Below are 26255 nucleotides of genomic sequence, written 5' to 3'. Positions count from 1 at the left end.
CACATATAGCTAGAGAAGGTTTCACACAGGTAATTGGGGTTTAGCATATGCATTTCTGATTCTGTGGTTAACATAGGCTCTCAGGTCCAGATCCTCAAAGGTATTTGGGGGTCTCACTCCCATGGAAATCAATGGGAATTAGGCTCCTAAATACCTTTGAGCATCTGGGCCTTGGATACTACAGTGATGCATGGTGGTAGGAGACCTGAATATAGGTGGACTTGTTGATGGGCTGGTTTGAAGACTCTACTTAAACTCTCACCATTAGAGACTTAACTGTGGATTCTGCGCCTGATACTGGATGGGCTTGTTTTACAAAGTGAATGAGGGCAGAGTCATTGGTCCTATTGGCACCATGAGCACATGGTTTTAGCAGCAGGAAGCTGCTCCCTTCCCAGGAACACAGATGGTTCATCACCCCACCTCCATACCTGGAGAGAGGGGATGGGAAGGGCTGGTACACCCACTGACTGCAGCCACCACAGGATGTTTACTGTGTGGGATTCATCCTCTTACTTCCTGCTGCATGCAGGGAAGATGAAAGGCCCACACTCCATGGGTAATGTTTCTCCCATATCCCTGCTGTGGCAAGGGCAATTAAAGCCCAACACTTTCTGCAGCATAGAGATACAGGCCCTATTTCCTCATCCCACCCTACCAGCTCAGTGGCAGTATTGTCAATATCCCATATTTAAAAATCAAGCCAAGCCCTCAAAAACAGAAGATTGGCATAAAAAGCATACAATTTAAAAAACAATAAATGGGGTGTTCCTTTTATTTGTCTCCTGGTTTCTGACCCTTTGGGTCACCAGGGCGTAACATGTCCAAGCTTTTCTTTGCAATGAGGGCCAGAAGCTATTTTTCTTTTAAATGATAGCTGAGATTCTCCCCTAATCACAGGACTCCAAGCTTAAAATTAATCAAATATCATATGACATGATAAAAAATCGCATCAGCTGGTGACAAACATAAGTGTCCCACGGGCCCCGCCTCACTACATCCCCTGGGGCTCCTTCCCCACCCCTAGGACCTATTTTCCATCACAGTTCCTGGGACTGCCCTCGACGGGCCCCTCACTGCAGCGACCTCCTCCAACAGGCCCCTCTTCGCGGCAGCCCCTCCCCCACCGGTTCCTCAATGCGTCGACCCTGGGGAGGAGCGAGCGTGTCCCCCTCAGCGCCCCTCCCCCGGGACACGGCTCTGACTGGGGCCCGGCCGGGACGCTTCTGCGGCGCGGGAGAAGGCGGGTTGTGTGAAGGCGCCTCTCCCCCCGCAGCCGTTAGGGGCACCCGCCCCAGGCAGCGCCTCCTGCCCTCCAGAGGAAGAGTGGGGGCGGGGCGCCTGAGCCTTAAGAGGCCGCTTCCCGCCCCGGAAGTGAATGGGAGAACCGGCCCTCAGCACCAGGGGAACTTTACCCCGGAAGGTTTTCCTGGCAGCTGAGCTCCCTCACCGTTTCTCTGTCTCAGCAGCGCCCCCTCTCGCCCCGGAGGCGGCGTGACTAAGCGGCCGCCCCCCACCACCCAAAAAGCCGCGGCGGGCAACGCTAACCGGCAACTTCGAACGTTCCTTATGTGCAGCAACGGCCCATCTCGCCCGCAACCCCGCAGGGCGTGGCCTTATCTCATCGGATACCCCGGCGGCCGGCGCGCGCATGCGCAGCTTGTACGCTTACCTCATATCAGCCACGCTTGGAAGACTTCCCCTCTCTCAACATGGAGCTCCACGGGCGGTGTTTCCGGCCGCTCTAGCCTTCCCCGGAGCTCCAGGGTGAGAGGGAAAGTCTGCAACAGAGCGCCACCCTAGTGCGCGTGCGTCCCGCTTGCCGGGGAGTCTTCTCGAGGGCGAGACAAAAATGATGCGCATGCGCGCTGGGCATTCGCGCTTGCCTGTTAGTCCTTCCCGTAGGTGCTGAGTGCGCCTGCGCTCTGGGGGTTCCATTCTTACCCAGCTCCAGCAGCAGCATTGGGGTGGAGGAGGAGAGGAGCAGCAGCCATGCACTGCAGTAGGAGCAGCGGGAATTAAGCGGGATCTGCTGCTCCCATTCTACTGCATGCACCCTCCGTAACGTACACGAGTCCAGTTTTACTTGCACCCCCCATCTGCTCTTCCAGCAGCTCCAGGTAAAACCCCAGTGTCATGTAGCATGGGGTCGATATGCGGGGGGAGGGAGCTGCAATCAGCCCTTGGCTTGTTGGGGTGGAGGGGGAGGGATGGAAAGGGGGAGGGGAAGCATTGTTTGGTGAAATCAATAGGTTACAGAGCTGCCTTTGCTCTCAGCTGGGAGCCTGACCGGGGCTCACGGTTAGGGGAAGTACATGGGCTTTCCAGCAGGGTTTGTTCCTGGCAGTTTTGCCCAGCTTATCAGTGTTTGAAAGTGTTTTTTCTAAACATATGGATTTTGTATTCTGTTGCACACCCATGAAAGAAAAGACTTGGAAGGCACTAGCACTGTGGTAGCCCACGGTAGGAAAAGCTGTGGGACTGTGATTTCCAGAGGGAATTCACTTCCCTTGTTCCAGACATTTTAAAAATGGACAAAGCAGTATAGAAAACAGTGTAAGGATGAATTCTGTACTGGCTGGGAGGGGTGAACTGGATGACCTAATAGGGCTTTTTCCTCTGATTTGGGGATGGGTTTTAGAAATCTAAACCGCGGGGGCTGGGGAGTATAGACTCAAGGCTTTTGTTTCATCCTTAACTCTCCCTGCTGTGCTTAGATCTGAGATTAGTGCATGGCTGTATGTACTGCAATACTTAGGCACAATGGGCGATTTTACTATTAGTTCCTTACCCCTTAATCTACATTCTAACAATGTTTAGTTAGAGCCTTTATTGTATCTTCTTTACTTAAAAAATCTGGCTATGTAATCTGAATAATTGACATAACAGCCTTTAATGATTCTTAGTGTGTACTACTAGATGTTCTTAATCTGTGGATTATCATGGTAAAGCACTTGCTCTGAATTGTGTCAGTGGGATCAAGGTTCTGATCCATGAATAACCGTGTCCCCACACAATGTATGGTCAATAAGGGTTCTGTAATACTTTAGTGCATATTTAGTAGTTGATACTGAGATTTGAGTAATTTGACAGTTTTAATGATGTACTAGTGACAGTGCCTAAAGGCAGGAGGCTAGAAGATTAAATAATTTGTTTAATTCAAAGCTGTTTAGAAAGTGTGGTGAAAACACAAATTATTTTGCTCATCTGCAGTTTAAAAGCATGTATTGATTTGAACAGATTAGTTAGTTTTTGGGGTGTGATACCAGTCAGCTCTGTGTTCTTGGGGAGCCAGGGTGCAGTATCCAGTCTGACTCATGAAAGACACCCCTCCCCCCCCCCCCCCCCGCCTCTGCTTAAACCAAAACCCATCAGAGGAAAAAACTTGCAGAGAGCAGTGAAGGGCATTGGGAGACACACCTAGACCCCTCCTGACAAAGGTGACAAGATTAAGACATCTCCATTAGCATACAGAATGAAGAACAGAGACAACTCACCTAGCCTCATCTGCATGAAAGATGGGACAGGGAGACATCTCAATTTGCATACAGAATGGAGAACAGAGAACCGCAATGAACTCTGGGACCAGAAAAGCAGGGATGCACTGCATCATGGGAATCTCTGCTCCAGATGTTAATGAACCTATGCCTGCCCACACCCAGCTCAGCAATTATCAGACCAATTCTCCTAAGGATCCTTGATTGATATCCAAAATACTGAAGCAGCCTAGTTGCATTGTGAACTCCCTGGAAGAAAACACCACCCATAGCCATGAACCAAGCTCCTATTGTCTAGCCCAGGGGTCGTCAACCTTCGGCACACGGCTCGCCAGGGTAAGCACCCTGGCGGGCCGGGCCAGTTTTATTTACCTGCTGACGCGGCAGGTTCGGCCGATCGCGGCCCCCACTGGCCGCGGTTCGCCGTCCCGGGCCAATGGGGGCGGCGGGAAGCCGCGGCCAGCACATCGCCGAACCTGCCACGTCAGCAGGTAAATAAAACTGGCCCGGCCCGCCAGGGTGCTTACCCTGGCGAGCCGCATGCCGAACGTTGCCGACCCCTGGTCTAGCCTAAAGAAAACCCTTGAGTCATCAGTTTACCTATAAACAAATCTAATGTTCTCCCTTGAACCATTGTATTTTCTCTACAAAAATCCCTACTCGCCCTCCAGTAAGTGTTCTGATGCTTAGCTCCAAACTATGCATCAGTTCCACTGGGACTCCATCTTCTCCTGACCGATTGTGCTGGGGGCTCTGCCTGTCTCCAGCACTCGGGACCCTGAGCTACCACCATCATCTGGGAACCCCAACCAGTTCAAGCCTCATGGAGCGGGTGAGATCCTCCTCTTTCTCTCTCTGTTTTCCTTTCTACCTTAGGTATTAACCTTTAATAATGTATGTTATGTTGGTTTAGCCCTCCTTGTGTAGTTATCACTATTATTCAATAAATAACTTTTATGGTTAGTTGGTTGCTTCTCTCGCTCTTGCTGAACTTTACTCTTTTGTGTTTTTAGCTTCCCCCATTCACTCTACATCAACGCTTCTTTTACCTAAGCTAAAGATCCCTGCAGCACCCAAAATACTGTGGGGTTTGCTCATCAAGTAGGTTACTGCCAGTACAATTGTGATGCGAGAGTGGGGATAGGGACGCGCTGAATCTGGGACGCATAAGGGTAACAGCTTGGAAGTGCTGCTTGACCCAGTCCATGGAGCCCAGGGGCATATAAGGAGAGGTAGCTTGAAAGTGCTGCTTCATCCAGCCCAGTGAGTCCAGAGACATATAAGGGGTCAGCTTGACAGTGCTGATTGACCCAGTCCGCTCAGACTTGCTCTGTTAATGCATGTGTGGGTGTGGGTGTGTTCATCTGGTTCTGGGGCTGGAGAAACCCAGCCCTAGGGAACCTAGGTCCTGCAGGTCTCGAAGAGTAACCCGAATAAATGAGCATACCCCAAAGTAATGGGCAAATCTGGTACCAGGTGTTAGCATGTGTGACCAGCTTTGCCTTACAGAAAGATAAAGATGCTAAATAAACCTTTTTGTGTTGCTCCTCAGGATCTGCTCTGCCCCCAGATACATATATGCCACTTCAATAGGAAGGGAGTCTCCTTACCCCTTCCTTAAAGAACATGTCTAAAAAGCGGTATTAGTGGACATACTGGATGGACACACTGCAGTAGGTTAGAGACTGTGCAGAAAGAGCTATCCTGTAAGGTATATAAGAATTAGGACCGTTTAGATTGGGTGGTTCACAGTCGTCACTGCTAGTTTGATTGTGAAGCAGAACTTGGCAAAGCCTTGTTATAAAAATCTGAAGTAGGAAAAGATTTGCTTGCAAGAGCCTACCTGCACACCGTATCTTATTAAAAAGTGCAAGGCTTTAAGAGGATCCTGTTTTTGTTTGTTTGTTTGTTTGTTTTGCTTTAAAAAGCACTTTTTTGAACAAACATTCTGATTTGGCCATTTCATTACAGCTTAGTCTGGCTTCAGTTTTTACATTGGATCTGTCGTTGTCACTCAGGCTATGTCTACACTATCACTTTTGTCGGTTAAACTTATGTTGGTCGGGTGTGAAAAAAACACTCCCTTCACCGACAAAAGTGCTGGTATGGATAGCGCTATATTGCCTACCGCCGCTCGTTGGGGGATGGTTTAATTATGCCAGCAGAAGAGCTCTCTCCCACCAGCAAAGAGTGGTACCTGGGAGACCTTATAGCGGCACAGCAGTAGCGCTACAGCTGTCCTGCTGTAAGGTTTGTAGTGTAGACATAGCCTCAGTGCCCAGTCCAGCTTCCACTGATGCCTTTTAATGGGAATTTAGATCAGGCCCTGGGTGAGTGTGTTACTATCCTCTCAAATGGACTTGCACAGGAAAATGATAAAAGACAAAAACACCCTATCACCTATTGGAGGTCCAGTAAAATATATTCCCTACCCCATCTTGTCTGTCAATACAGGGAGATAGGCTTGTTGCTGGACCAGATCGTGTAAGCACTTGAGTGGTATGCTAAGGCCCAAGTTGTGGAAAAAAGACACAAAATAAGAGAGAAGGGGAAACTGCTGTAGGAGGGTCTAAAGGAAGCGTGGTCATAGTTATTTAGTCTACGTGTCTAAGGCCTTGTCTACACTACATGGGAAATTCGATCTAAGCTACGCAATTTGAGTTACGTGAATAGCGTAACTCAAATTGACATAGCATAGATCTACTTACCGCGGGGTCCACACTACGCGATGTCGATGGGAGACGTTTTCCCATCGACTCCCCCTATTCTTCTCGAGCTGGTGGAGTACAGGAGTTGACGGGAGAGCAATCTGCGGTCAATTTAGCTGGTCTTCGCTAGACCTGCTAAATTGACCGCCAATGCATCGATCCTCCGGTAAGTGTAGACAAGCCCTAAGTTATTTATACAGCCCCATTATTGTGATGTCTGAGCTCTTCACGATCTCTAATGTCTTTGTCCTTGCAACATCCCTCTGAGTTAAGGAAGGACGATTATCCCCATTTTACAGAGGAGGAACTGGGGCACAGAGAGGTGGAGCCATTTGCCCAAATTCATGCAGGATGTCTGTGATGGCGCAGGAAACTGAACTTAGGTCTCCCAACTCCTAGGCTAGTGCCCTAAGCACTGGACCATACAAATCCCTTCCAAACCTCAGCTTCATGAGTTTCTGATAGTAAACGAAAGAGATCTCTACTTTGTTGCTTATGTAGGCTGAGCTGGCAGGTGATGGGAGGGGCAGGATGTAGTCTCTAGCCTCAAACTTGTAGCAGTTTTGCAGGATACAGCCACTAAAGCTACATTTTACTAAATTGTCTAAGCTGCTCATCTTATCTTATTTGTTGCCTATCAACTGCAGCTTCCCCCAATGGTGCCTGTTTGGTGCTTCAGGAACCTGAGTGGTAGCACTGTAGCATCAGAGGTAATGTAGCCAGTCATCACTCCATCCTTCCCTCCAGTAATCCTAACCTGAAACACTGAGCCTACTGCCTGACTCAGTTGTCTTCTCCCTGACGGTGCCAGTTTGGTGCTGCAGGCAGAGGAATCTCTCTTCCTGCTGTACCAAATGAGCACTGTTTAGATGACATAGAACAGCTTTTGACTGGGCGAAGGTAAATGATTTTGCCTGATCCAGGCATAACGTGGAGGGAGCCACAGTGAAATCTCCAGCCTTACCCTTACTCAGCTACTATAGAGCTTGATCTGAAGGAGCTTCACTATTCCAGTCCTGAACCCTGGGTCCCCCAAATCTATGGAGACTCCTCAGACCTGACTTACAGTTTTATTTGCTGACTCACTTCAACCAATGGGACTGAAGTATGGAAATAAACCGGAGGGAGGGACTGGTGACTGGCTGAGCTACCTCGGTCAGTGCTCTTCTATCTGCAGCACCAAATGGTCACTGTGTGGAAATTGGATTTTTCTGATTGTCACCAAAATCCATAGGGTCCGTTCTGTTTACCTAGAACGTTCTCTCAAATTTTGGAATTGATTGGGTGCGGTCTTCAAAAGTTAATGCATTACAAATAGAGAAATGCCATCGTTTCAATGTTAGGCCTCGCTTCTCTTGGCCAATAACTTATAGCACTACAAGTGAGACAACAGCACGCTTGTGAGAGAAAGAAATACATGTGAGTAAACCATTTTACACTTTCCAGAAGGACAATTGTAAAGGGTGCAGATAAAAAAACTATACTGTCAAAATAACACTGTCTTGAAGTATTGTAGAACTCTTAAGTCTGAGCTGTGGCTGAAGTGTATCAAAATCAGACCGAAATTAATGAGAACTTTTCTTGGTTTGATTTTTTTGGGTTTCCTTATATGTTGGGCAGATCCTGTAATTCTTTTCTGTATGATACAGATTCAATCAAGGCCTGTTAGCAGTCTCTCTTAGACGGTGACAGCCAACTTGAAGTCTGGTCAGTTTCAGAATGAGTTATTGTTTCTGGTTCTACCCCCTGTCCTGTAGGACCATACCAACCCTTATGGTTTTACAATCCCTCAAACAGAGGAAACCGATTGGAAAGATCCACATTTTTTTTGCCCATTGAGACAGGGCCTGTGTGTACCAAGAAAACATCAGTTATTCTGTTACCAGGATGAATGGAGCAGTCATCCACCAGAGGAAGAGGGGTGGGTGTTATGGCATCCTTTTCTACATAGAACTCTTATAGTTCTGACCACTTATTAATGGCATAGACTAGCTGAATGGTGCTTTCTAACCTGTTCTGTGTTCTAATCAGGTACTGCATCCATCATCGTGGTATCAGACTTGGATGCTTAGCTCTGTCATGGTATTCCAGGTATTGTTTGTATCAGGTTAACTTGCTATAAGCCTTCAAAAACTGTCTGAAACCCTTGAATGATCTATTTAAAGAGAGGAGTTGCACAGTGGGGAAACTGATGAATAAGGCTATGTTTTAATCACAGGTATTTTTAGTAAAAGTCATGGACAGGTCACAGGCAGTAAACAAAAATTCATGGCCTGTGACTTGTCCATGACTTGTACTATATACCCCTGACTAAATCTTGGGGGCTCTGGGGCAGGGGGTGGCCTGGGAGTGCCGCAGGTGCTTGGGGGGTGGCAGTCCAGGGAGGTGTGGGGTGTGAGGTGGCCAGGGACCCCTGATGCTGCTGGGGGAGGGCGGGGGGTGCAGTGGTCTGAGACTGCCCCAGCAGCAGCTGGTGTAGCTGGCCCAGAGGCTGCCCCCGGGCTAGCCACACCAGCCGCTGCAGAAGTCACAGAAGTCCCGGAAAGTCACGGAATCCATGACCTCTGTGACAGACTTGCAACCTTATTGATGAATGAAATATGTACATGTTCTTCAGCATCCTGCACTGTAATGCGTCTCTCTGTAAAATTTAAAGAGATCATCTTCATTAGGCATAGTTATTCCTTTTATCCAGGGATGATGATGATGATGATTTTTTTTTAAAGAAGCATACTTAAAAAAGTTTCAACCACTTAAGTTACAGGAGGGCAAAAAGGAAAGGTTTTATTTAAGGGCAATTTCAAACAGCTTTTGTCTTAATGCATATATAGTTTGTGGACTTATCCCTGCTCCCTCACTTAGCCAAATATCTCAAGGGTCTGATCCCCAGGGAGGGAGAGTGCAATAGTTGGTGCACAGTTTACTAAATGTGGGGGTGGCATTGATGTTAATTTTTAGAAAGGAAGTGTCTTTAGATTATTGCAAGGGAATGGATCTTCAAAAACATTTAATTTGTTTTCTCTAGTACATTCCTGACAGTGGAAATAGAATATCTGATCTCTAGTTCTAATGCAGTAGCACAATCCTGCAGTGTTTTGATTTCAGATAACTTCTAAAAAATGTTATAGTAGATTCAGTTGGAACTTAAATGACCTAAGATACATTTTTATTGGTCTTTGGTTTCTCTGTTTTTTAAGCAAACTGAGACAGACTTGAGCTGACACTGCTCCTTCACTGCAGATCTGATCAACATGGGGTCTGATCTAACTTACGCATCCAGTAGACACTGAACAGAAGGCACCATCCAGGGGAGCGGGCGAAGGGGACCACCTTTGTGCTGTCTGGATTCTGGGCTGATCTGCGGACTGAAGTAGTCTCCTTTACTCTAATTTATGACAGCCTATCCTAGACTTTACAGGCTGTAGCGTAGCCCAGAATGTCTGTAGCACTTTGCAGCCCTGCCTCTAGTGGTCCCCACTATGCTGTGGCTTGCAAGGAGGGGCAGTGTGGGGCTGCGTGTAGTGGCCCGATGCTGTGCTTGTACTGAAGGATTCTTTCCTCATCTACTTCTGGGCATTTTACTGCCAGACCTGGGAGCAGAATCTACTTAAGTTAGAGACCTGTCTACAATAGATCTCCCACTGTTACTGTCAGATCAGCATTAGCAACAATAGGCAGTTTTTAGAAACTCTAGTGTAGACAGGGCCATTGTCTACCGTATTCTCAGGAATGCTCCCAAGGTTGGCCTACAGTCTCCACCATTGCTAGTAGCCCTGGAGCTGCTCTGGTGGTGCATTAGGACTCCTCTGTCTTAGTATAAAGAAGGCCAATGTGGGGAGAGACACCTGTGTGGAGTAGTGTTGGACTGGAATGCACTGTCATCCAGTCACCGTAACTGGAAAGCTACAGTTCAGTCTTGGCAAGACTTCCTTCTGGAAATTGAGGCCTGTGGAATAAGATGTTTCTAAAACTGCTGACTTACAAACACTGGGATATAAAATCTGCAATAAAGATATTCATGACTCTCTGTGACCCACCTGAGGTTTTTTTCTCATTTAGTTTTATGTTTCTTATTGGTCTTAATACCAACAACAACCCATTGTAACTAAGATGGAACAACTGTCTTCTGGTAAATGTTACATATTCAACTCAACAGCTTAGGAAGAGAAGTACTTATGTAGTAAAATACAACTATAAAACCTATTCACCTAGATTCTGGAGTGGATACAGAAGTCTCTCTTCCATATGTAAATAACACAGGGCTCTTTTGAAATGTAGACTAGATAACAAGGCTTCTTTCCTCTTCCCCCTCCTCTTCTCCCCCCCCCCCCCCCCACATGATTCAAAGGCATGTAATTAGACCATTTAAAAAAGCCATTGCTAAAGATCCTTAGCTGGACACCCAATGTACTGACATTCCATTTGCCCCCTTCACTCCTCCCATCATCTGTTCGGGAGTTCTTAAGGGTTGGAGGTGGCAAGATCTAGCTACAGTACTTGGGTCGTGGCAGTTGACTTTGTTGCCTATTGACTTCTAGGAGGTTGTTGAAAGCTTCCAAGCAGTTCTGTTTGCTTAACACAGCTTTAGACTTGGCCACAGTCTCTCCTCCCAAGTATGGTATGGAGTCAGAAACCATCAAGTTAGTATTTCTAGCAGCTTATGCTGTGTCCTCTTCTAACCCTAGAGAGAGTCCTCCAGAAGACCCCACAGTAAACTCACACTGCTCTCACACGGAGATGTGGTCCAAACACAGGGATTCCTGACTTGTATCCCCCCCCATCCCCTGCCCAAACCCTTGTGGCTTTGGCAAGTCACTTATTCTCTTCCAGTCCTTGGCTCCCTGCTTTTCAGCTGGGTCACTATCTACCACTTGGGGGTGGAGGGTTAGTTAAGGTTTATAAAGGGCTTGGAAAATTAAAACTCTGCCTGCCAGGAAGGATTTTTCTTTCAGATCCCATATTTAGTCATGACCTGTTGTTTAGCTTGAAAGTTGAGGAATGAGTCCTAATGCTTGGCTCAGACAAGTCCTGAAACTTAAAACAATGTTTACTTGATTTCTGTAAAGGATCAGACCTTTATCTTGCCTGGAAGAGAACTTTTCCTAGGTCCCATTGCTTTCATGAACTGGCATGTGACTGGGCGTCCCTAGCAGCTCCCTTTGGACCTCTGATAGACAAGCTGTGGCATTGTCCCCTCTCTTTTCCTAACTAATGAGAAGCTTCATGCTTCAGAAACCTCATGCAATAAATCTGTTTTACCTCAGGGAGTTCTGCTTCTTGTACTCACACAAACAACCCACTTCTTGCCTGTCGCCTGTGCTTTACTAGCCGGTTATGTATTAGTAGGGAGTGCCTGGAGGATTTGTGAAAGTAGTAAGTATAGTAGTTCCATCCCAACCCATTATTGAGATCTCCTTAAAACCAGATTATCCTGCTCTCATGCCCAGCATGTGATTGAGTATCTTCTCAGAAAGTTGTCTTGCCATCTGTTGTGCACCCCCCCCCCCCCCCGCCTGGAAAAAAAGGCAAGAAAATTGCTAATGTTGGGTTTGTCAGTAATAGATGTCTCAGAGGGGAAAAGTGGTCTTGTGCTTATGGCACTAGACAGAGTCTCAGCAGAACAGGCTTCAGTTCCCAGCACTGCCAAAGACCTCATATTTGACTTCGGGCAAGTCACTGAATCTCTGTGCTTTGGTTCCCCATCTGTAAAATGGGGATACTACTTTTCTCCCACCTTTTGTCTCTTATCTTTTTGGATTATATACTTAGAGACAGTCTCCCCTCCAGATACATCTTGCTTAGGGTCATAATCTTGGTTCAGGGGCTCTAGCTGTTACTGCAGTTACAGATAGCTAATAAGGGTGAGGTTCTCAAACTTTCCTGGTGTGGACTACATCCCTTCCCACTGATGATTGTGTGGGCCACTTCTTCAACTTATGATCTACTTGGATGGAAATTCAAATTTAATTAAAACATTTTTTTAATTAAAACTCACTTAAATGTTCTGGATACATAAGAAAGCTATAGTTTATCAAAACATGTTTTGCATTTAAAACTAACTGATCTGTTAAACAAAGGGAGTATTATCTGTAGCTAGTTAATTCAGCTGATCACTTCTGGTCAACATGTCCTTCAAGATTTTAGAAATAATAGATCTCATCCTCTCATATCTCATTTTTATTCATAAATTGGAAGAGAACAAGCTTTCCTGCTTTTTGTACTCCTAGTCAGTTTCTTAACTTTGAATGAACTAGTCATTGAATTGATCTAGTTGAATAAACTGGAATGAAGAAAATATTTTCTCTGCATGTGCAGAAGAAGCTAGTGCTGTCAAAAGCTGATTTAGCACTTCAGCAAACTCTGGTTCTAGGTCAGGGGTGGGCAAACTTTTAGAGCCGAGGGCCACATGGAGAAATTGTATGCAGGGCCGGGGGTTGGGGTGAGGGAGGGAGTGCGGAGTGTGGGAGGGGGTGCGGTGTGCAGGAAGGGGCTCAGGGCAAGGGATTGGGGCAGAGGAGGGGTGCAGGGTGTATGAGGGGGCTCAGGGAAGAGGGTTGGGGGGCAGGAGGGGTGCAGAGTGCAGGAGGAGGCTCAGGGCAGGGGTGCAGGAGGGGTGCGGACTGCGGGAGGGGGCTCAGGGCAGGGGGTTGGGGTGCAGGAGGGGTGTGGGGTGTGGCAGGGGGATGGGGTGCACAGGGTGCAGCAGGGAGCTCAGGGCAGGGGGTTGGGGTGCAGGAGGGGTACGGGGTGTACGAGGGGTCTCAGGGCAGGGAGTTGGGGTGCAGGAGGGGTGTGAGGTGCAGGCAAGGGGCTTAGGGCAGGGAGTTGGGGGGCAGGGTGCAGGAGGGGTTTGGGCTCCGGGCCAGCGCCATTTACCTAAAGCGGCTCCAGGGTGGCAGCGGCGCGCACCAGGGCAGGCTCCCTGCATGCCTGCCCTGTCCCCGGCCCCGCGCCGCTCCAGGGGGAGGGGGTGTGTGGAGGGCTCTGTGTGCGCTGCCCTTGCCGCGCCTCCAGGTACCTCCCCCGAAGCTCCCATTGGCAGCGGTTCCCCATTCCTAGCCAATGGGAGCTGTGGGGGGCGGTGCCTGGAGGCAAGGGCAACGCATGGAGCCCTCTGCCCCCGCCCGGGGGCCGCAGGGAAGTGATGCCGGGCGCTTCTGAGAGCGGCGCAGGGCTCATGGCGCCACGGGGGGCAATCCCACGGGCTGGATCCAAAGCCCTGAGGGGCTGGATCTGGCCTGCGGGCCGTAGTTTGCCCACTCCTGTTCTAGGTGCTTAGCCACTGACTTCCACCAGGTCAGAGTTTTGACTTTCTTTAAAACGTCAGCAGCCATGTGTTGCTTAATATTTTTTTTTTTTGTATTTAATTTAGATGGGCATATGAGGTCCTCCAGGGATCTGTCCTGGGTCTGGTTCTATTCAATATCTTCATCAATGATTCGGATAATGGAGAGTACACTTATAAAGTTTGCGGACGATACCAAGCTGGGATGGGCTGCAAGTGCTGTGGAGGATCCAGTGATGGTGGAAAACTGGAGAAATGGTGTGAAATAAAGAGGATGAAATTCAGTAAAGACAAATGTAAAATACTACACTTGGGAAAGAATAATCAATTGCATAAATACAAAATGGGAAATTACTGCTTAGGAAGGAGTACTGCAGAAAAGGATCTGTGGGCTATAGTGGACCCCAACCAGCTATGAGTGAACAATGTAATACTGTTACAAAAAAACAAACCTGATTTTGGGATGTATTAGCAGGAAGGTTGTAAACAAGACTTGAGAAGTAGTTGTTTCGCTATACTCAACAATTTTAAGGCTTCAGTTGGAGTACTGTGTCCAGTTCTGGGCACCACAAGTCCGAGAGGAGAGCAACAAAAATTATTAAGGGTCTAGAAAACATGGTCTACAAGGAAAGATTGAAAAAAATTGGGTTTGTTTAGTCTGGAGAAGAGAAGCCTGAGGGATGACATACCAGTCTTCAAGTCCTAAAAGGATGTTATAAAGAGGAGGTGATAAATTTGTTCTCTTTGTGCTGTGAGGGCAGGCCAAGAAGCAATGGGCTTAAATTTCAGCAAGCGAGATTTGGTTAGACATTAGGAAAAACTTCCTAACTATAAGGGTAGTTAAGCACTAGAATAAATCGCCTAGGGAGGTGGTGGAATCTCTATCATTGGAGGATTTTAAGAGCTGGTTAGACAAACACCTATCAGGGATGGTCTAAATCAGGGGTTCTCAGGACAAATTTTTTAATGGTCTCAGAATGGGCCACCAGCTCTTGCTGGTGGCCATTCTCACACTTAATTAGCTTTAGGAAAACCTAAAATACTTCATTAGCTTTAGGAAAACCAAATAAATATGCACATATACATGTCCACATCATTGCAATTTATTTATTGATAGTTAGTAAGTCTGTTGTGAAAAGTGGTATTAACAAACCTACAAGTATCACTTTTCACAGCAGACTTACTCAGCCCTGGCAAGCCTGGGGACAAATTAAGCCCTGGATGGAGGGTTGGGGGAGGCCAGGGGAGGTGGGGGAGGTAGCAGGGAGGCTGGAGCCTGAAACCCTGCTGCCAGAGCCTGAAGCCTCGCAGCTGGAGGACGGGGCCCAGGGATGGAGCCCGAAGCCATGTGGCCAGAGCCTGGGGCCTACTGTTGCACAGCCAGAGCCCGGGGCTGGAGCCTGCCTCCCCGCCACCCCAGGGCTGAAGCCCAAAGCCTGAGCCCCACTGGCTGCTTGCTCCTACAGCATTGTGCCCCAGGTGACTCCAGAGGGGGGCAGGGCCCAATCCCTGCTCGTAGCCCCAGCAACCAACACCAAGGCAGTGCATCCAGGAGCAACAGGGAGGGGGATGGATCGCTACTTTGCCCCCCTCCCCCGCCCATCACAGCTCAGGAGGCTGTGGCCACAAGAAAAGCCCCTGGTGGCCGCATCTGAGAAATGCTGGTAAATAATACAGTGAAACCCCGCTATACGGCGATGTTTGGGGTCCAAAAAATTACATCGCGCTAAATGCGGGGTCGCGGTATAGCGGGGTTTCAAGCCCGTCAGTGGTCCCCAAGGCGGTGCATTGATGTGCGCCGCCTAGTGCCCCTAGTGCCTAGTGCCCAGCAGGGGAGAGAAGCTGCGGCCCCGCGCCTGCCGGGGACAGTGAGCACCGGCAGCCCTGTTGTTCTCTGTCCCGGGCAGGTGCGGGGCCGCGGCTCCTCTCCGGCTTCAAGAGGAGCTGCGGCCCCGCGCCTGCCTGGGACAGAGAGCTCCAGGGCTGTGGGCACTGGTGCTCTCTGTCCCGGGCAGGTGCGGGGCCACGGCTTCTCTCCGGCTTCAAGAGAAGCTGCGGCCCCACGCCTGCCGGGGACAGAGAGCTCCAGGACTGCAGGTGCCGGTGCTCTCTATCCCCGGCAGGCGCAGGGCTGCGGCTCCTCTCCGGCTTGGAGAGAAGCCGCGGCCCCACGCCTGCCGGGGACAGAGAGCTCCAGGGCTGCGGGCGCCGGTGCTCTCTGTCCCCGGCAGGCGTGGGGCTGCGGCTCCTCTTGAAGCCGGAGAGGAGCCGCAGCCCCGCGCCTGCCGAGGACAGAGAACAACAGGGCTGCGTGCGCCGGTGCTCTCTGTCCCCGGCAGGCACGGGGCCGCAGCTTCTCTCCCCTGCCTGGCACTAGGCGGGGGCACATCAATGTCCCGGTAGCCATCGTGGCGTTGGGGACCACTGGTACAGTACATACAGTACTGTATTACTGTGTGTCTTAAAGGGGGGCCAAATTGTGATCGCGTTATATGCGATTTCGCGTTATGGCGGTGCGCCTTATTGCGGGGTTTGACTGTACATAGTCCTGCCTCAGTACAGGGGACTGGACTAGATGACCTATAGAGGTCCCTTCCAGCCCTACATTTCTATGATTCTGTGATTAATAATTATAAATTTAGGCGTTGGCATAGGTATGTCCGTTTCAAATTTAATTTTTAAATAAGTTTATTTAAAAAAAACCAACACTATATTTACTTTAAATAAAATCCAATTTAAAAGAAAAATCCAGTTGTTTGTTTTTTTAATTAGTTGATTTTTATCCACCCTGCCTGGTTTTCTTCTTAATGTTTGGAGAGTTGCTTTTACTCCAGTTTGCAGTCACTAGCACAATGCCAGTTAGCAACTTTGAGTCTTAAACTCAAAATTAAATCTTAAAATTTGCTGCAATTCCATTATTGCATAAGTATGATGATTTGTACCCTATAAGAACCTATGGCATTTTCTGTGCTGGGTGTTTAGCCACTGCTGTAGCTGCACCAATGGAAATCCCTAGCGCAGACATGGTTAAAACAGAAGCAACAATTCATACTGGTTAAAGCTTACCCTGTTTCAAACCTGGGTAAGTTGTGCCAGTACAAATTGTGCTCCACTGTGTTAGCCTCTATACTATGGGGTTTGCATTGGGGCGGACGTAGCACTCATAAGGGAATGTCAGGGTTATTATTTACCTTCGTCCTGTCCCTTTAAGTATTGAAGGTCTGCTAACGGGGTCAAAGGGGACAGCTCTGGCTGCCGCATCAGAGTTTGATGTGTTCTGAAAGGATTCAGCAGCAATGGGGCTTGTACAAGCGTCAGTTTAATAAACTCCAGTCTGGGAGTGTAACACAGTCTGAACTGGTGGCTTAAAGCTAGGGAAATCTTGCAATTTCCACTGTTAAATCCAGTTCAGCTTCTCTAATGTCAACAGTATTGTTAGTGCACTGTATAGACAGACCACTGACTGCACTCCGTATTTTAAGGACAGGGTCTCTGGTTTAATAAGCACTGCGCTTAAAAAGCCGATGGCCCATCCATGCTGGGGCTCTCAGCATGCTAGCACTGGTGGAGATGAACTAGTGTTAATAACAGTAGGAAACTTTTTTGTGTGAAATTTCCCCAGTGCCATAGAGAGAAACTTAGAGGCACTATAAGCTTGAAGTTCAGTAAACTTCAGACAAGTTAAGTAGTTTTCGGTATCACTCTGGTTCCTGAGTCTTGGTGTTTATCTTTACAGTTTTACATTCATATTTCTTATTAAAAGACTGGTTGCTGCCCTGGTGCTGTTGAAAGATGCGCACACACATCAGATAAGAACATACTGGGTCAGACCAATGGTCCATCTAGCCCAGTATCCTGTCTACCGACAGTGACCAATGCCTGGTGCCCCAGAGGGAATGAACAGAACAGCTAATCATCAAGTGATCCATTCCGTCGCCCATTCCCAGCTTCTGGCAAACAGAGTCTAGGGACACCATCCCTGCCCATCCTGGCTAATAGCCATTGACGGACCTATCCTCCATGAATTTATCTAGTTCTTTTTTGATCCTTCTTATACTCTTGGCCTTCCCAACATCCTCTGGCAAAGAGTTCCACAGGTTGACTGTGCATTGTGTGATGAAATACTGCCTTTTGTTGGTTTTAAACCTGCTGCCTATTAATTTCATTTGGTGACCTCTAGTTCTTGTGTTATGAGGAGTAAATAACACTTCCTTATTTACTTTCTCCACACCAGTCATGATTTTATAGACCTCTATCATATCCCCACGTAGTTGTCTCCTTTCCAAGCTGAAAAGTCCAAGTTTTATTAATCTCTCCTCATATGGAAGCTATTCCATACCCCTAGTCATTTTTCTTGCCCTTTTCTGAACCTTTTCCAATTCCAATATATCTTTTTTGAGACGGGGTGACCAGATCTGCATGCAGTATTCAAGATGTGGGGGGTACCATGGATTTATATAGAGGCAATATGATATTTTCTGTCTTATTATCTATCCCTTTCTTAATGGTTCCTATCCTTTTGTTAGCTTTTTTGATGGCTGATGCACATTGAGCGGATGTTTTCAGAGAACTATCCACAATAACTCCAAGATCTCTTTCTTGAGTACTGACAGCTAATTTAGACCCTATCAATAAATAACTATATAGGGGAAATGGGAACAGACTATACACAAAGTGCTGTCAAGGAGATGCAGTAAATTGGAAAAAGAGTAATCCTGCAGTTGTAGCAGTTGAGTGGTACTTGCAACACCTGTAGGTAAAATGTTTTTTAAGTTGATGTCCCTTTTAGAATGAGAGTCCTAGGCTTTAGTTTTGGAAAACAAGCAGTAACACTTAAATCAGAAGCATACACTATTTAATTGTAATTGTCAAAAATGTACCTGAACAGTTCAAGGAACCTTACTGCCGACACATGGAAGCTATATCAACAAGAGGTGAGAGCAAGTTTCCTTAACAAGATATTTGCATAGCTGCCATTTTTGTAACCCCCCTGCTACCTTCATCTCTCCAGTAAGATGAAGTTTCTCCTTCAGCTAGGGCATTTGATGTTTACATTGCCACCTTGGTTATCTCTTAGGCCTGGTCTACATTGGGGGGTGGGCGGGTGGGATCGATCTAAGTTACGCAACTTCTGTTACGTGAATAACATAGCTGAAGTCGACGTACTTAGCTCGACTTACCGTTGTGTCTTCACCACGGTGAGTCGACTGCTGCCACTCCCCTGTCGACTCTGCCTGCGCCTCTCACCGAGCTGGAGTACAGGAGTCGACGGGAGAGGGCTCGGGGATCGATTTATTGCGTCTAGACTAGACGCGATAAATCGATCCCCGCTGGATCAATTGCTACCCGCCAATCCGTCTGGTAGTGAAGATGTACCCTTAATGTTTGCACAAGTCAGTGAGAAAGCTTTACGGTTAGATAAAGTAGTAGTGTTTTGCCTAACTGAGGGCTAGTCTACACTGGCAACGTTAAAGCCTTTAACGTGGCTTGTGTAGTCGCGGCACAGCTCTGGCAGAGAGCTCTTCCAGCGCTCTAAAAAATCCACCTCCACGAGGGGCATAGCTACCAGTGCTGGGGGTGCAGCTCTCAGCGCTGGTGCACCGTCCATACTGGAACGTTACAGCGCTGAAAATTGCAGCGCTCAAGGGTGTGTTTTTTCATGCCCCTGAGCGAGAAAGTTGCAGCGCGGTAAAGTGCCAGTGTAGACAAGCCTTGAGAAGTGTTGCATCTTATTGAGTTCCTTGAATCCCAAAATGCTTTACAAGCTCCGTACAGCTCCGGTATGCAGCCGTCTCTGGAATAAAGGGTTGCCTACTGACGTGGGGACTCAGCGCAACAGTTGAGGGAGAAGAGGCAATTTTGGCCAAAGATGCTGGGGCAAGCCCCTTCCTCTTTCAAAAACAGCCATGAGATCCTTTGTGTGTTCTCAGAAAGGACATGTCATCTGCATAGTAGTACTCCGTTCATTTCTGAAGGATGATGTGTTGTCCCTGCTGGGACGTGAACCATTGGTTCGAGAGAGCCTAGTTATTAAACCCAATCCTGAGACCTATTCATTCCCTTTGGCGGGGGGGGGGGGGGGTCAGAGATGTACTACAGAAAGAGTGATTCTTTTGTAGGCTTTTATACTTGAAAACAAACATCACTGCCTGTTGTTTGAAAGTGGAAACTTCTTTAAGAGGAGCTCTTCATTCTTGTGGAAAGTCAGAGTTCAAAGGCATGATTGTTTGATGTGCCTTGAGCTAATCTGTAATTTGAAATTTGCCTGCAACTACATTATGAGAAATGTAGAGAAGAAGCCCTGTTTGGGTAACTATGCCACTGCGTTATTTAATACGACTGCTGTGCTGTTTTGGTGGGTTGGTCTGTTTGCCAGCACCTCCCAAGAAATTAATATTGTACTGAATAAGCAGCATCAGGGCTTGAAAGTTGACCATAAACCTAAATTTACCAGCCAGAGGCACATACAGAGATGCATTCAGGAGGGTCACCAATGAGGCCCAGGGACAACAACTCCAATGCATGTACTGTCACTCACAACTTTCATGAGTGACAGCAGTGTGAAACTGACTGACTTTGTCAGTCTCACTGCAGCCCAGGGGTTCTGAGTAGCAGTGGTGAAACTCCTGATCTGGGAAGCTGTGAGCAGCAGCAGTTTGACTGAAGATTATAAGGGCATGTCTACGCAGGGAGTTAGTCTGGAATATCTAGTCCTGATTAAATTCCATGCTCTGACTTCAAAGTGCTTTATTCCAAATTAGTTTAATCCACTTCCAAAATGGATTAAGCTGATTTGGAATAGGGCACTCTTATTCCAGAGACAGAGGGCTTGGCTACACTCGAAACTCCAAAGCGCTGCTGCGGGAGCGCTTCCGCGGCAGCGCTTTGAAGTGCGAGTGTGGTCGCGGCGCCAGCGCTGGGAGAGAGCTCTCCCACTCTCTCCCAGCGCTGCAGGTGCTCCACCTCCACGAGGGGATTAGTTTACAGCGCTGGGAGCCATGCTGGGGCACTGTTTACACTGGCGCTTTACAGCGCTGTAACTTGCTGCGCTCAGGGGTGTGTTTTTTCACACCCCTGAGCGAGAAAGTTGCAGCGCTGTAAAGCGCCAGTGTAGCCAAGGCCAGAGCATTCACACATGGAGTTAGTCAGGAATAGTTAATCTGCTTTAAATTCACACACCCTACTTTATTCCAGGTCAATTTCATGTATTGACAGGAAGACAGCACTGCATCTGTCACATTCAGAGGGTTTCCTTCCTAATCACAAGGGCTAGAAACATAATTTTAAAGTGAAAGCTTAAAAGGTATAAGCTAGTAAGTTCAGCAGAATTTCACTTTCCAAGAAAAGCTTTGTACTTGCCACAGGTGAGAGGGGATTTTTTTTTTAAGCACATCAAAAAGTTAAAATTCTCTGCCATGTCCAGTTCTGCATTTTTACTAATTTTTCTCATGTTTTCACAAAACCATTATAAATATTTACTTAACTGTTTGCACCACTTCAGTCTGAACTGTGCATATTGCTTTGCTATGGACTGTCCAGACTTCTTTTCAGTGTTGTGGATGGGCTGAGGTGGAGCGATTAGATGTTGATTACTGGGTTTGAGTTAGACTGTGCTTTCCATAGTTAGCTGTTTTTACCTTCTCTTTTTGTAAATCCAGTTTTGGACCAAAACCTTCATAACTAATTTGAAGTTTGTGGTTCTTTGCTAGATGACTTTGGTGGAAAATTTAGAGGGGGCGGGGTGGGCACGGTGCCTGAGCATTTATGTAAACAAAGCAGGGGCTTCATTTTTGCAGAATAGTAGTTTCCTAAATCTTTTGGATCATCCAATCAGACTGCTTGCCTAGATCAAATTCAGTCTAGTCCGTCTTCCTGAATTGAGGACTAGTGCCTTTGACTAGATTTGCAGTGTTTGGGTTGCTTCTGGTCCTATGTTTACACCTATTTTTAAAACCTGGAGAGCCTCCAGACATAACAAATCTGCACCATTGGGTTCCTGGCTTGGAATTCGGCAAGGGCTTAAGGTTTACATGACTGGACAGCCTCTGGGAGGAAAAGTTTTGGTCCTCAAAGCTTAACCTCCGTAGGTTCCCGGAGTCAGTGGCTCTTCCTGGTATTGACTACTCAGAGGCTGTAGGGTTTAAACTCTACCGGACCAGAGGGATCCCCACAGGGCTGAGACTGTACAACTTGCAGAAGGAGGGTTGGAGTCAGAACATCCACTTAGGCATAGGCACCAACTCCGTGGGTGCTCCAGGGATCAAGCACCCACAGGAAAAAAAAAAAATAGGGGGTGCGTAGCACCCATCAGTCACAGCTGTTCGGCAGCTGGCGGAGAGCAGCAGGCAGGCAGGGAGCCTTGTGAGAGGGGGTGGGAAGAGACAGAGCGAGGGCAGGAGCTAGGGAAGGGGCGGAGGGGGGGCGGGGCTTCGGGGGAAGGAGTGGAGTGTGGGTGGAGCCCCTACCGGGAAAAAGAAAAGTCAGTGCTGGTGCACTTAGGGCATGTCTACATTTACAGTGTTGCAGTGGCACAGTGGAACCGGTGCAGCTGCGGCGTTGTAGAACTTGGTGAAGGCGCTACCTATGCTGATGGGAGAGTGTCTCCTATCGGCATGGGTACTCTGCCTCCCTCCGAGGCGGTAGCTATGTCGATGGGAGAAGCCCTCCCCTTGACACAGCGCTGTCTATAATGGAGGTTAGGTTTGTATAACTGCATTGCTCAAGGGGCTTTTCCACACCCCTGAGCGACGTAGTTATACTGGCATAAGTTGGTAGTGAAGACCAAGCCTCAGCGGAAATCCAAGGTGCTCTCTGCAGGAGGGGAATTTCTGACAAAGCTGCCATGTGCTTCCTTGTCTACGAGGTTCATCTTTGCCTACCTGAGATTTGGTTTTCCCAGGGGGGACTTTGTTACTCCAGCATCCCAGCTCACTATTTAGCCATGTTTACACTGGGAAAAGAGGGTATTTTTAAAACACATTCTCTGACAAGTGTGAAAATCCTAGAGCAGACAAAGCAGGTGTAGTTTTAACAGTTCTTAGCTGGTTAAAGTAAACCCTGGGCTCTTTTCTTTGCCTAGTGCTTTTTCTTTACTAGGGTTTTAATCTTGCATTTATACACCTTATTTTCTATTCTGGTATATACAAAGACCTTGTCCTCATGTATAACACATGCCTTCTCCTCTTGTGGGTTACTGACTTGCATCCACAGGTAGGTTGTATTATTGGCCAAACTCGTGAGGCCTTACTCAGTGGTATTTCTCTGTGTAATGTGTTAATTTTTGAACCCTGCATCCGATCAATTCCAAAATTTCAGGGAATGAACTAGGCATTGATGGCCAGAAGCTTTACTGATTTGGGGGACAATTGGAACATCCAGAGAGAAAGTGGGGGACATGTGGAGCTTGCTGTCATATGTTGATGGCACCCATTAAACATCTTCCACTTAATACCTCTGCCCATCCTCCCAATAGCATTAAACATGTTGACACCCTGCATGATAGAAGACACATAATTGTTTTCCCTATGAGGCAGATGCTTAGTCAGCAAGGGCAGCCAGAGGGAAAGGAGAGAGAAGGCTTAATTCCTTCCTAAAGTCCTGCCCCCTCAAAACCTATTCCAGGTGGGGGAAAAGATGGCACCATCTGCCCACCCTCTATTCCAATCTGGGGGGATGGAAGGTACTTTGGAGGGGGGAGGAGACACATACAGAGCTCTTGTCATAGTGAGGGGGATGGGGGACAGGTGTCAGGGCGGAGAACAGGGCTGCTGTTATGGTGGGGAGATTGGGAAAGTAGGGGAAGGGTGAGGAACAGAACCCCTAGCATGGTGTGGAGAGTGGGGGATGCTGCTGTTGAGAGGGCACTGGGGTGGGGGAACAGAGCCCCTGGCATAATGTACAGAAGGGGGGACCCTTATGTGGTTTGGGGGGATGATGGGGAAAAGAGCCTTGCCATGGTGGGTAGAACAGGGGACCCTGCAGTGGTTGGGCAAGGAGACATGGGGGGGACACACACAGAACCTTAGGTGGGGGAAGAGTTTGAGGGGACCTGGTACATGGGAGAGACTGGGGCTACAGAACATTCATGGATGGGGGAGACTGGAGGCCCCAAGAATGAGGGGATGGAGGCACACAGAGCCCCTGTCATGGTGGGATGAAGGGAGGAATCGGGGAAGTGGGAATGAGGGTGCACACTGCCACTGGTGGGGGGGAATGGGAGACCGTGGTATGGGAGCAGGGGAGATATGGGGAGTACACAGACCCCCCGCCAGTTTGACATTGGGAGAGAGTTGTAGGGAGTCCCTGAAATAGAGGGGGATGGGAGAGTGGGGGGAATGGAGGGATGCATGGAGCCCTGGTTTGTGCAGTGAGCTCGACTACACAAGCTGTGGGGCGTGCGATCCCTTGCGATGTGATTTGGCTTGTACGCACGTTCATTCTCTAAAACACGGGAAGTGTTAGACAATCTTACCCTGACTTAAAAAGAAGCCATTCCTAGAAAAACTGTTAGTTTTAAATGAATTAGCTTAAAACATCTGGGTCTTGGCTTGATGTTTTTCAGTTGTTACCTTAATTGAGTTGGTTTAACAAGTGAAAATGTGCAGGTTATTAATGAGACAAGGAGGGTGAGGTAATATCCTTTACTGGACCAGCTTCTGTTGGTGAGAGAGACCCACCTTGTCTCTCTAATATCCTGGGATCAACACAGCTACAACAACACTACATATGATACAGGTTAACATTTTGAAGCCCTAGGTTCCCCCATCTTGGCTACATGGCCAGCTAATACTCATTTGAAATAGGTAGTTTGCATCTTAACAAGCTTTAAGGGCTCGTGTACATGGGAAGTTGCCCAGAATAGCTATTCAGGTCAAAACTTTTCCAGTCAATTTCCCTGTGTGGACACTATTCCAGAATAGGCCACTTGATTCCAGAATAATTAGTGCACTTCCAGACTGGAGTAATTATTCTGGAATAAAATCATTTATTCTGGAATAGTGTCCACAGTAGGAGCTAATTCAGATTATTGTATTCTGTGATAGCTATTCTGATCAATTTCCCCATGTAGACAGGCCCGAAGAGGGCTTTTCATTCCAATTTATATAACTGGGCTGAGCTACCACAATTGAAAATCACCTTTGCTTGATACTCTAGTGCCTTTCATTGGAGGAACTTAGGGTATGTCTACACCCAGCCGCTAGTTCGGCGGCTGGGAATCGAAGTTCTGGGTTCGACTTATCGCGTCTTGTCTGGACGCGATAAGTCGAACCAGGAAGTGATCGCCGTCGACTGCGGTACTCCAGCTAGACGAGAGGAGTACCGCGGCGTCGACGGGGGAACCGCAGCGTCGACGGGGGAGCCTGCCTGCCGCATGTGGACCGAGGTAAGTTCGAACTAAGGTACTTCGAACTTCAGCTACGTTATTCACGTAGCTGAAGTTGCGTACCTTAGTTCGAATTGGGGGGTAAGTGTAGACCAAGCCTCAGAGTGCTTTAAGCGGTGAACTGGCTGCCCCACACTTGTGGAGGGTGGTGGGGAAGAGAGTAGGTAAATATCTTCATTGTAAAGATAATGGGAGGGTGTAGAGGTCGAGATTTAAGGTTATGAGGGAGGTCTGGCTGTCCTTAAGTTTGGAACTAATACCTCCTTTAAAAAAGGGTTTTGAAAATAAGACAGTTCTATTCAATTTCCCATTATGGTATCTGAGACACTGGTCAAGATTTGAAAGCTGAAAACAAAACTGGGCCCAATGCCCAGATAAAAATTGGTTTTTGTGCAAGCTAAAAAAAATCCAGAAAGGAAGGTCACAAATGCAGTGAACCAAATTGAAAGGCCTTGCCCAGAACCGTCCAGACAAAGAGGGACTGTAGCTAGCAGCCTTAGATAGCCTTCCTGTGCTGGCAATCTTTCTGAAGATATGGGGAGACCTCCCAAGAGCTTTGTTGTGAGCTAGCTAAACCTTAGTTTCAGACTTCTGCGTGGGGATTTTGCATTTTGGTTGCATTCTGTGTTTTGGTCTTCATTTTACACCTGTGGATCTCTCCTTTAACCTGAAACTGTTACATGGGGCTTTCAGTGGTCAAAGGGGGAGAGATAGCTTAGTGGTTTGAGCATTGGCTTGTTAAACCCAGGGTTGTGAGTTCAATCCTTGAGGGGGCCATTTAGGGAACTCGGGTAAAAATCTGTCTGGGGATTGGTCCTGCTTTGAGCAGGGGGTTGGACTAGATGATCTCCAGAGGTCACTTCCAATCCTGATATTCTATGATTTCTAGGTGTATGAAATCAGTGACTACACAGCTGGCATAGACTTAAATGCGGTTGTGCAAGGCAGAATTATGTTTAACTTACTAGTGCAAAATATACTCTCCGACCCTTTAAAATATTAGTATTCTCTGTCACCATCATAGTAATCTCCCATTGAAAAAAACCTGCACTGAACAAGTGGGCAGATCAGAGCCTTGCAAAATCATAATGGCTTATCAACTCTTCATTTGAAATGGTGCAAGTTTAGGGCCAGTCCTAGGGATGTTGGGATGGATGCTTATTGCTTGTGAATGGTGCTGGATTAAAAGCCCTGAAGCCCTGATTAAGCCCGTAGAGACTGACAGTACTGCACAGACCACAACAGTGTGAAATGCCTCACTTCAGCACTGATCTGCAGGGGCCATCTTTAAAGGGGGAGAGGGGTGTTCAGGCCCTGTCGCCTTTTCAGTCTCGGACCTTTTCCCCACAACGGGTAGTTTTTGGCAGACACTTGTCCAGTGG

At 47.7% G+C, this 26255-nt stretch overlaps 1 long non-coding RNA gene across 1 annotated transcript; it reads left to right on the top strand.

Annotated features, from left to right (window-relative positions):
• The first annotated feature begins 1867 nt into the window (after positions 1–1867).
• LOC135885765 (uncharacterized) lies at positions 1868–14581 on the top strand. Its single transcript, XR_010561759.1, has 2 exons — positions 1868–2120; positions 13578–14581. It is a non-coding gene; the product is annotated as an uncharacterized LOC135885765 (long non-coding RNA).
• The last annotated feature ends 11674 nt before the right edge of the window (positions 14582–26255 follow it).

This window comes from Emys orbicularis, chromosome 11, assembly GCF_028017835.1.
Source record: "Emys orbicularis isolate rEmyOrb1 chromosome 11, rEmyOrb1.hap1, whole genome shotgun sequence".
In the NCBI taxonomy this organism is placed as follows: Eukaryota; Metazoa; Chordata; order Testudines; family Emydidae; genus Emys; species Emys orbicularis.
Note: the sequence above shows the minus strand (reverse complement) of the source record. Positions and strands in the feature narration are given on the sequence as shown.